Below are 10,729 nucleotides of genomic sequence, written 5' to 3'. Positions count from 1 at the left end.
TGAAATCCACATGAACATAGCAAAATCATTTTAAGCCACTAGATAAATCTTGTCCCAAATACATGCCTTGGTCAAGCAAAGAACTTCTGCTAAACACTTGACACCACCTAAGGATTTGGTTTCCTATCAACAAGTCGAAAACCAATGATAACCTACTATGTCTAGGAGTGGCCATACAAGGCTTTGTGAATCTTACTGATAAAGAGGATATTGGATGTACTAAAAGCTTCAAAGATCTTGCCCATACATGACAAAATAGATTTGTTTCCATTTCAAGAACATATTGAGATACCCAAACCATGTTGCCTCCCCTAACAAGACTTCATTAGAACCCCCAAGTCAAGGATAACCATGGGGATGGAAGTCTTGAATGATGACCCTAAGGTTACGAATAACTACCCATTTCTCTACCTACCATTCAATTGCTACCAACTCCCTGGAGTGTTTTAACTCTACAACTTGGGATTGAGTGAGATCCTCATCTAAAAATATCATATTGGGAAGGGAGAATAGTCTACAATCAACATAAATCACCCTAAGTCGATCACTAATGAGCTTGAATTGGATGAGTTGTGTAAAATAAACTTTGAACCAGATACTCTCAAGAGTAAGATCTGAAATCTCAAGGTTATTCTAGAGGAACATGGTGGGGTTTGGAGAAGGAGATGGTAAGGGAAACCCCTTGGCCTTTAAATTCAATTCTCAACCCGTCCTAGTGTGCTCTCCCCTTAGCTTGGCTTGAACATCCCTAACTTTAGGAAGAGGGGGACGAAATCTTGTCCTTACCTCTAGCTCCTCATGCCCATGATTATATATGTCTTTTTATCTTCTATTTAAAAGTAATTTGTTAATTTCAACTTCATTTTTATTTTTAGATCAAGAATATTTGCATGTAAAGCATCATTTAGTGGTTACAAGGCATCCCATATTTGGTTTTGATGTAACAATTTTCTAAGAGGGGGGTGTGGAATGGTAAGGAGCGGGGTGACACAAAGAGGAAGGAGCATATGGGAGGAGGGAGGGGTGGAAGATGAAAGAGAATGCATAAGGGACATCAAGAAAATGATACGAGGTAGATTATTCTTTTGGAGTCAAGTGCCTTATTAATTAAGGCTCGTTCAAGCATGTTGTAACTAATTACTTTTATTGAACAATTTTGTATTATCTATATACAAGTAATGGTTAGATTCAAATGAAGCACATTATACAATTTTAAATAGATTGTCTTTGTTTTTTTAAGTATAGGCCAAGACATCAAATTTCAGTCATGCAAAATCTAAAATCATACTAATAAAAATATGTTTGAATACAAATTAATAATAATACATCTTTTAAAATTCTATACAACTTGCCAATATAACATTTTAAGTTTCATATTTTAAATTTGATGCATTATAGTGAAACAAATTTAGAGAGTTAACAAGGGTTACATAGTAGCTAGTACATGTAGCTTCACTAAAATATAACTTAATTAAACTAAAAAATAATAAAGACAAATATTTCATCACAAAAATAAAACAACTAATAAACCATTGTATTGTTGAATACCATCACCAAACATTAAGAAATATGATTAGGTAATATTGTTTATATTAACATATATACACTTTAATATATGTGTTTGTATATATGTGTGCGTTTTGTTTTTTATTAATATATATAAATTTTTTTAATTAAATTTATTAAAATATTTTTTTAATATAATAATAAGTTATATTGAAAATATGGACAAAAACTAAAATTCATGAAAATGGGAATAATTGAAAAATGAAGAAAAAAAATTGAATAAAAAGGAAATAAAACAAAAAACAAAAAATTAATAACTAATAGAAACGAAAGTTATTAAACAATCCATAATAAGACCTCAACCAATCACTTTACAAGTAAATAAATTTAAATAATAATAAAAATTAACAAAAAAAAAGAATTTGAATGTTAAACTATAGATAACCAACCCAAATTTTAAATAAAAAAAAAAATATAATAAAAACTTTAAAAAACTTTTTCCTTTTATATACTTTTAACTTTTTCAAATTAATACTTACATCAACCTAAAATCATTTAAATATTTTTTTATTAATACTCTTTTAAAATAAGTAATCTTGATAATAATTTGTTGTACTTTTTACTTTTGAGATAAAATATTTTTAAATACACCTCAAAATGTGTTTAAAATTCACTCCATACCACTTTTTACTTTATTCTACCATCTTAATATATTAATTTCAAAACAAAATATATTTATAATTAAAAACTTTATAAAAATTTGTAATCAATTTATTATATAAAAATATATTATTTTAAAGTTTAATATATTTTTATTAATATATTAGCAATTTTAATATTACAATCACCAAACTTATAATACTAACACAACATAAAAATACATTTTTATTAATATTATTTTAAATTTTAATATATATTTTATTAATATAATATCAAGGTTAACCAATTTATAATACTAACACAACATATCTATTATTTTTATTAGTCTAAAGCAAGATTTTGATATAATATTTAACTTTGAAAAATAAATATTTATTTTTCAATATATTAAAAAATATTTTTTCAAACATTTGATTGGACCATAACTTCAAGTCTTATTGTAGCCTTTGCATAGTGTAATGCCATGTGGATAATTATTTCCTATATTTTATGCCATAATTTATAGATATAGTTGCAATATTCATGCAAGATTTTAGATATTTGTGTAGTGATTTCTTATTCTTAAACTTTGTACGAAAAACATCCAAAAATAAAATCCTTGAAAATCACTAAACATCTATAAAAAATGGATAGGAATAAGATGCAAATAAATATACTTGTGAGAAGTTACTTTCCATCATTATTTATGTTTTTCACAAACTGTAAATGTGTAGAATTACTACTACCCACCAAATTTATCCAAGTCCTTTTTCTAAGCAGAGTCCTTCAAATCTCGATCCCAATGTGAATGCATCTCTCATAGGGGATCCAACAGACCAAGTAATAACCTTTCCCTTGATGAAGGCAACCCTCATCCCTTTGTGTTCCAAAGTAGATGTTGATACCAAATTCTTCTTCAGTCTTGGCACATACATCACATCATGGAGCAAAACAGATTCCCTGGAATCCAAATGAAATTTAACAGACCCAAAGCCTTTGACAGGATGAGCGGAGTTGCCTCCAAGAATAATTTTCAAATTTGACTCCCTCTTTGATTTGAAAATGGGGCACTAAAGGATTCTTGTCAACTTACAAGAACCTCTCCTACTCCAAAGCTTATTAATTTCCAAGATCTAGCTTATGATTAACCAATTGCGTAATTAAAAGTGCTTGAAATAGGTATATGCTTGTGTTTGTTTTTAGACTGTTCAAGTGCTTATGTACATTTGCTTATGCTGATATTTAAACACACATAACAGTAAATAAAGCAACAAACTAGTAAATACATAAGACAACAATATAATATGGAGTTCACCCAATCCTCTTGGGCTACATCTCCGTGAGCTCTAGTCAATGCAACTAGGCTCTCTGGGATTATGGCATAAATTCTTTTACAAGATCCACACTCAACTCCATTGGTTTACAACTGAACCTATGGGTTTAGAATACCATCTTATCCCGATGGTTGTCCATACTCTATAGACAGATCTAGGCTTCTCTGGACTAGACTCCTTCAATCAGCGCTCTGAGCTATCTTGAGCTCTAGCTTGCACCAACTCCGTCAGAATTCTTTCACTGTCTCTGGAATACCTTCTTCTATCTTCAACACATTTTTGACACCAGCAATAGACAGATCTAGGCTTCTTTGGACTAGACTCCTTCAATCAACGCTCTGAGCTATCTTGAGCTCTAGCTTGCACCAACTTCGTCAGAATTCTTTCACTGTCTCTGGAATACCTTCTTCTATCTTCAACACATTTTTGACACCAACAATAGCTAGATCATTTGATCTCTTTGCTGCTCTCTCGGCTCTGGCTCTGGCTCTTCGCTCTAGCTTCTATGAGCTCTTTGGTTTTCGCTCGACCTCCAAGCGACTCCAAAAACTCCGTCCCTGTCAATTGTGCTCTCTAGCTTTTGTGAGGCATCCTTCTGGCTCTATGACTTCCTATTCATTTCTCTGTGTGTAATCATTCCTCTATCTCTTTGACTGGCCCTCTGGCTTCTGGCTCTGTGGCTCTGCGCATTACAAACGCATCATTGTTACAAAACTCCCACTTGCAGCGTGGCACAATGATCGGGGACAGTTACAAAGGAATCGGGGCCTTTCTTCAGGCGAAAACCCGAAAACAGAACAAAATTCTAATACACAGAAATATACCAGAAATACACTATCGGACGCAAAATCCAGACTTCAAATAGAATGCAACCGCATCTATAAACCTATCGAGTTTGCCATCCATCGTAAATCGCAATCGCATGGCATATTGGCCAAAAAACCAAATACACAGGAAATACAAAGAAATCCCGCATTTCCGGATTTCAAATATTATGAAATCGCATCCATAATTCCCATCATTACTTAGGCGGGAGGTCAAAACCTCAATATACGGGAAACACAAAGAAAATCCGAATAAACCAGATTTCAAATTTTATGTATTTGCGCTTATAATTCCCATTGGTTCCGCCCTTTATCGGCATATCACAATCGCAAGTTGTAATGTGCATTGGCCCTTTGTATCGGGATCACCGATCAAACCAGGACTGTCCATTCCTTTTCCGATTCGAAGACTGATATCGCACATCGCATATCGCTATCGCATTGGCCCTTTGTATCAGGGATCACCGGGACCGTCCATTCCTTTTCCGATCTGACGGCTGATATTGCACATCGCATATCGCTATCGCATTGGCCCTTTGTATCAGGGATCACCGGGACCGTCCATTCCTTTTCCGATCTGACGGCTGATATTGCACATTGCATATCGCTATCGCATTGGCCCTTTGTATCAGGGATCACCGATCATCGATCACTCCAATCAGATCTTGACCGTTGATCTGACTCCTTGATCCGACGATTGATATCGCATCATGGCATATCGCATATGTAACGGCCCGGGGGTTCTTTCCATATACCATGGACTGTGCCGACCCGATCTGTCGATTCGATCTGCTTTATCACAATCGGCTCCGCATGGATCCCGATGTCGTGCTAAGGCCTACCTCCGATGTGATATGTCGGAGATCGCTATTGGGGAGTCCTTCCGCCTTTGGCCTAAGTCCGCCCTTTGAACCTTCCTTATATATAAGGCCTTAAGCCCATTTTTGTAAGAATTTGCCTCCTTTTTAAAGGACAATGGCAAACTTCTTTTTACAATAGCTTCATCATCCGAAGTCCATTTTAGCCCATTCAAATTGCAGTAGATTCAGAATAACGAGATCTATGCAATGGGACTATTTCCAAGAGCATTCCCTGGACTTTTATTTTCCTCTGTGAGGAACATTTTAGACTTAGAAGTCTAATTTAGATCCATTTTGGATCACACCTTCCCACTAAAAAGAACTTTTGGTCTCCAAAAGACTGATATACTGATCTGAACAGTAAATGAGAGTAACAACACCCTCTTCTTTCAACCTCCATACACTTGCCTTGCATAGTGCCTCTGAACCAAAGCCTTTGACCACTCTCCTTCCTGGATGTGCTGGTCCTCTTGGGAAGAACTATTTTCCTCCTTGACTTCATGCAGAACTCCTGCTGAGAAGGTTACAGAAGGTAGTTTGAACTTCTCTTCCTGGATCATTGATCCAAGGTGGCTCAAACAAATGTGAAGTTACATCTACTTCACAAAAATTTACATTTGTACCTATTTGACATGCTGTCAACAACAATTGTTAACAACAACAGAATTACAGATAACAACTAGATGGCCTAAACTCCTGCTTCAACAAAAGAAACATATTTCACATCTTGTGAACACCTCCATGTCTTTACATCTGCATACAAATGATGGACTAGATAACAAGCCCACAAAACATGCCTTTAAAACAAATGACCCTTCAAGTCAAGCATGTAGAAAAGATCTCAAGGATTCTTTTCAAAAGATGAAACACTTCATCATTATCTCCATCTTGGAGACCAAATCAACTTTTCTCAAGTCAATATTACATGCATGTTTAAAACAAAGCAATCAACCCTTCAAGTTAATTACACATACATGTTCAAATACAAGGAAATCATCAACATCCCTATGTTCATGCACATCATTCTCATGCATGCATTTCATCCTTCAACTTTCACTTAAGCACACTATACTTTCGAAGCTGAAATGAACATAATGTTGCAGCAAAAAAGTGAGTCTCCTACTCAACTTTTTCCATTCACCTTCTTGGTAAAACCCTGCAACTTGCATTCCATTAACAAAGAAATGCAAATAGATGCATCAATAGACATGCAATCTTAATTGGATAAGAACTCTAACCATTTCTTACCAATCCATTTCAAAGGTGCTACCTTTGTCTGCACATCAGCATCAACATGTGAATCATCCTGAAACACATCAATCATGGAATCTTTCTTTCCATTCCTACCATTTTCTCTTTCCACCTTCTTCAAGTTTTGTGGAAGCATTGTTGGATTCAGAGTCCAACACTTTTCAGCAATGTGTCCTTGCTTATGGCAGTAAGTGCAACACATGTGCATCCTCTTGATAGCATGATTTGCCTTGTCCAATTGACCTTTGGCTTCTTGCTTCCTTTCCTTCAAAAGTTTCCTATATGTGGCCATTCTCTTCCAACATCTAGAAACATTATGGTTATCCAAACCACAAAAGGAACATGCAATTATTTTCCAATGCTTATATGGAAATTTATCATGCTTTACATAATCAAAAGAAATATGATTAGAACCAGATTTATACCTTTCTCTTTCACCTTTATTGCCTTCATGAGGAGGTGAATTGAATGAAGAAGTGGCTCCCCTTGGAACACCATCAATCTCTTCAAGGCTTTCAGAGTTTCCATAACTCTCGGTTCAAGTGTATTCTGATGCAAACCTTCTTTCTGCAAGGTATGCTTCACACCATTGCATTCCCCAAGAATATAATCTTCACACTCTTGAGGTAGAAGACTTGAAATGAAACTTCTTCTTGGAATTGTTTCAACGACCTTTATGGCAGCTTTGGAACTTTCTCCATAAGACTGTCCATAGCCAAGACCCAAATACTTAGGCCTTTTCTCAACCATTATTGGCTCAACAATACCCCGTGCATGTTTACCTAGGCCTTTTCCTTCATAGCCCATCTTGGACATTAGCTTGGAACCTATGCCTCTGGTATGTTTTTCAAAAGAACCAATATAAAAATTCTTAGAGGAAATTGAAGACAAACAGGAATTGTTTATCTCTTCTTCAAGCTAATACTTGACTAAGGCTTCTTTGGCAACAAAGAGCTGTGTCTCCAACTCATGCATCCTTTCCATATTTATATTTGCAATGTGAAGTTGCCTCTCCATTTCCCGCAATTTGTTAGAAAGCAACTGCTTCTCTTCCTTCATGGAATTCAACTGCTCTCTAAGTATGATGCTCTTCCTTCCATCCCCATAAATTTCTCTCACCATATCCATCATGGTGGACAAGTTTTGCTTCATGTCTTCATCAAAGAATCTTGTGAAGAAAGAAGATTTTGAGGACTCACTTGTAGAAGTTGTCATTATGCCAATGAACAAAAGAACTTCAAACAAGATTAACAAAGAGCTTTATTCAAGCAACCTTTTGCAACAAATCTCTTGTGCTTCAAGGATTGCCTTGAGGTCCTTTGGGATAAGAAGAATGCCTTCAACCCTTCTTCCTTCTTGTCCTCTCCTGGACTTAGCTATCAGTAGCTTTCCCTTCACCTCTGCAAACTCACACAATAGTCAGTCTACAAACAAGCATACAATCAATCAGACAATCAATCCTTGACTGCCCAAACACCTTTCAGACAAGAAATCTTTTGCTCGGTCAATCAACATTATGATCTGATACCACTTGCTGCATGATGCAACCTGCTCTGTTATAACTTAGCTTTGATATCACCTTCTTTGAAGGTGGGGTTAACCAACCTTAGGCTCTGATACCACCTGATCTGAAAATGGGGCACTAAAGGCTTCTTGTTAGCTTACAAGAACCTCTTCCACTCCAAAGCTTATTAATTTCCAAGATCTAGCTTATGATTAACCAATTGCGGAATTAAAAGTGCTTGAAATAGGTGTATGCTTGTGTTTATTTTTAGACTGTTCGAGTGCTTAAGTACATTTTCTTATATTGATATTTAAACACACATAATAGTAAATAAAGAAGCAAACCAGCAAACACATAAGACAACAATATAATATGGAGTTCACCCAAACCTCTTGGGCTACATCTCCGTGAGCTCTAGTCAACTCAACTAGGCTCTCTGGGATTATGGCATAAATTCTTTTACAAGCTCCACGCTCAACTCCATTGGTTTACAATTGAACCTATGGGTTTAGAATACCATCTTATCCCGTTGGTTGTCCATACTCTGCAGACAGATCTAGGCTTCTTTGGACTAGACTCCTTCAATCAGCACTCTGAGCTATCTTGAGCTCTAGCTTGCACCAACTCCCTCAGAATTCTTTCACTGTCTCTGGAATACCTTCTTCTATCTTCAACACACTTTGGACACTAGCAACAACTAGATCATTTGATCTCTTTGTTGTTCTCTCGGCTCTGGCTCTCGCTCTTACTCTTCGGCTTTGGCTTTGACTCTTTGTTCTGGCTTCTCTGAGCTCTCTGGTTTTCGCTCGACCTCCAAGCGACTCCAAAAACTCCGCCCCTGTCAATTGTGCTCTCTGGCTTTTGTGAGGCATCCTTCTGGCTCTATGACTTCTTGTCCATTTCTCTGTGTATAATCATTCCTCTGTCTCTTCAACTGACCCTCTGGCTTCTGGCTCTGTGGCTCTGCGCGTTACAAATGCATCATTGTTACAAAATGCCCACTTGCAGCATGGCACAATGATCAGGGACAGTTACAAAGGAATCGGGGCCTTTCTTCAGGTGAAAACCCGAAAACAGAACAAAATTCCAATACACAGAAATATACCAGAAATACACTATCGGTGCAAAATCCAGACTTCAAATAGAATGCAACCGCATCTATAAACCTATCGGGTCCGCCATTCCATCGCAAATCGCAATCGCATGGCGTATTGGCCAAAAAACCCAATACACAGGAAATACAAAGAAATCCCGCATTTCCGGATTTCAAATATTATGAAATCACGTCCATAATTCCCATCGGGTCCGCCTTCTATCGACATATCGCAATCGCTTAGGCGGGAGGTCAAAACCTCAATATACGGGAAATACAAAGAAAATCCGAATAAACCGGATTTCAAATTTTATGCATTCACGCTTATAATTCCCATCGGGTCCGCCCTTTATCAGCATATCGCAATCGCAAGTCGCAATGTGCATTGGCCCTTTGTATCAGGGATCACCAATCATCGATCGCTGATCAAATCAGGACCGTCCATTCTTTTTCCGATCCGACGGTTGATATCGCACATTGCATATCGCTATCATAATCAGATCCTGACCGTTGATCTGACTCCTCGATCCAATGGTCGATATCGCATCGGCATATCACATATGTAATGGCTCGGGGTTCTTTCCATATACCATGGACTATGCCGACCCGATCCGCCGATCTAATCCTGCTTTATCACAATCGGCTCTGCCTGGATCCTGATATCACGCTAAGGCCTACCTCCGATGCGATATGTCGGAGATCGCTATTGGGGGAGTCCTTCCGCCTTTGGCCTAAGTCCACCCTTTGAACCTTGTGATGCGATTTTTCCCATATAAGGCCTTAAGCCCATTTTTGTAAGAATTTTCCTCCTTTTCAAAGGACAATGACAAACTTCTTTTTACAATAACTTCATCATCCGAAGTCCATTTTAGCCCATTCACATTGCCGTAGATTCATAATGACGAGATCTATGCAATGGAACTATTTCCAAGAGCATTCCATGGAATTTTATTTTCCTCTGTGAGGAACATTTTAGACTTAGAAGTCTAAGTTAGATCCATTTTGGATCACTCTCTACCAAATTACAGAGAACTTCCTTATACCCATAGAAATGACGAGTGGCCCCACTATCAACCAACTGACTATCCCACAAACCTGAAGGAGAAGAACTAGTGAGAGCAGAAATAAGAATATATTCAGATTGATTGCCAACATTACTTTCATACTTGGAGTATCTTGACTTCTTTTGAGGATGATGATCTTCTTCATGATCACTTGGAGTATCTCTTCTTCTTTCATCTCTTCCATTGTTATCATTCCTTTGGTCATCTATTCTTCTTTGATCATCAAACCTATTGTTTTTGCTTCTAGTGTTGTAGCAAGGACCATTGTTCTTCTCGGGGAAATATCGAGCATAATGGCCTTTCTTATGACAATTGTAACATTCAATGTGAGATGATGTTCTATCATTCCTCTTTGAACTTCAAGGAGGAGGATTCCTTGAATATGATGGACCTCCTTTTCCTTTCTTCTTCTTGTTTTGAATGACGAATGCAATGACTCTCCCTCTTCATGCTTTTGAATCCTTCCTCTTGAGATCATCCTTGATTCTTCTTGAGTGATATTTCCAACAATCTCATCAAATGATGGGAAGGTATTGTTGTTGATTATAGTAGTAAAGAAGGTTTACCAGATGGGAGGGAGACCTCTAAGAGTTACAATCACCAATTCCTTGTCAGGCACAGTTTCCCCAACTATTTGCAATTGATCTCTAAGAT

Source organism: Pinus tabuliformis, chromosome 7 (genome assembly GCF_031772625.1).
Source record: "Pinus tabuliformis cultivar Carrire ecotype Pingquan chromosome 7, CPIR1, whole genome shotgun sequence".
Classification (NCBI taxonomy): Eukaryota; Viridiplantae; Streptophyta; class Pinopsida; order Pinales; family Pinaceae; genus Pinus; species Pinus tabuliformis.
This window is presented reverse-complemented; position numbering follows the sequence as displayed.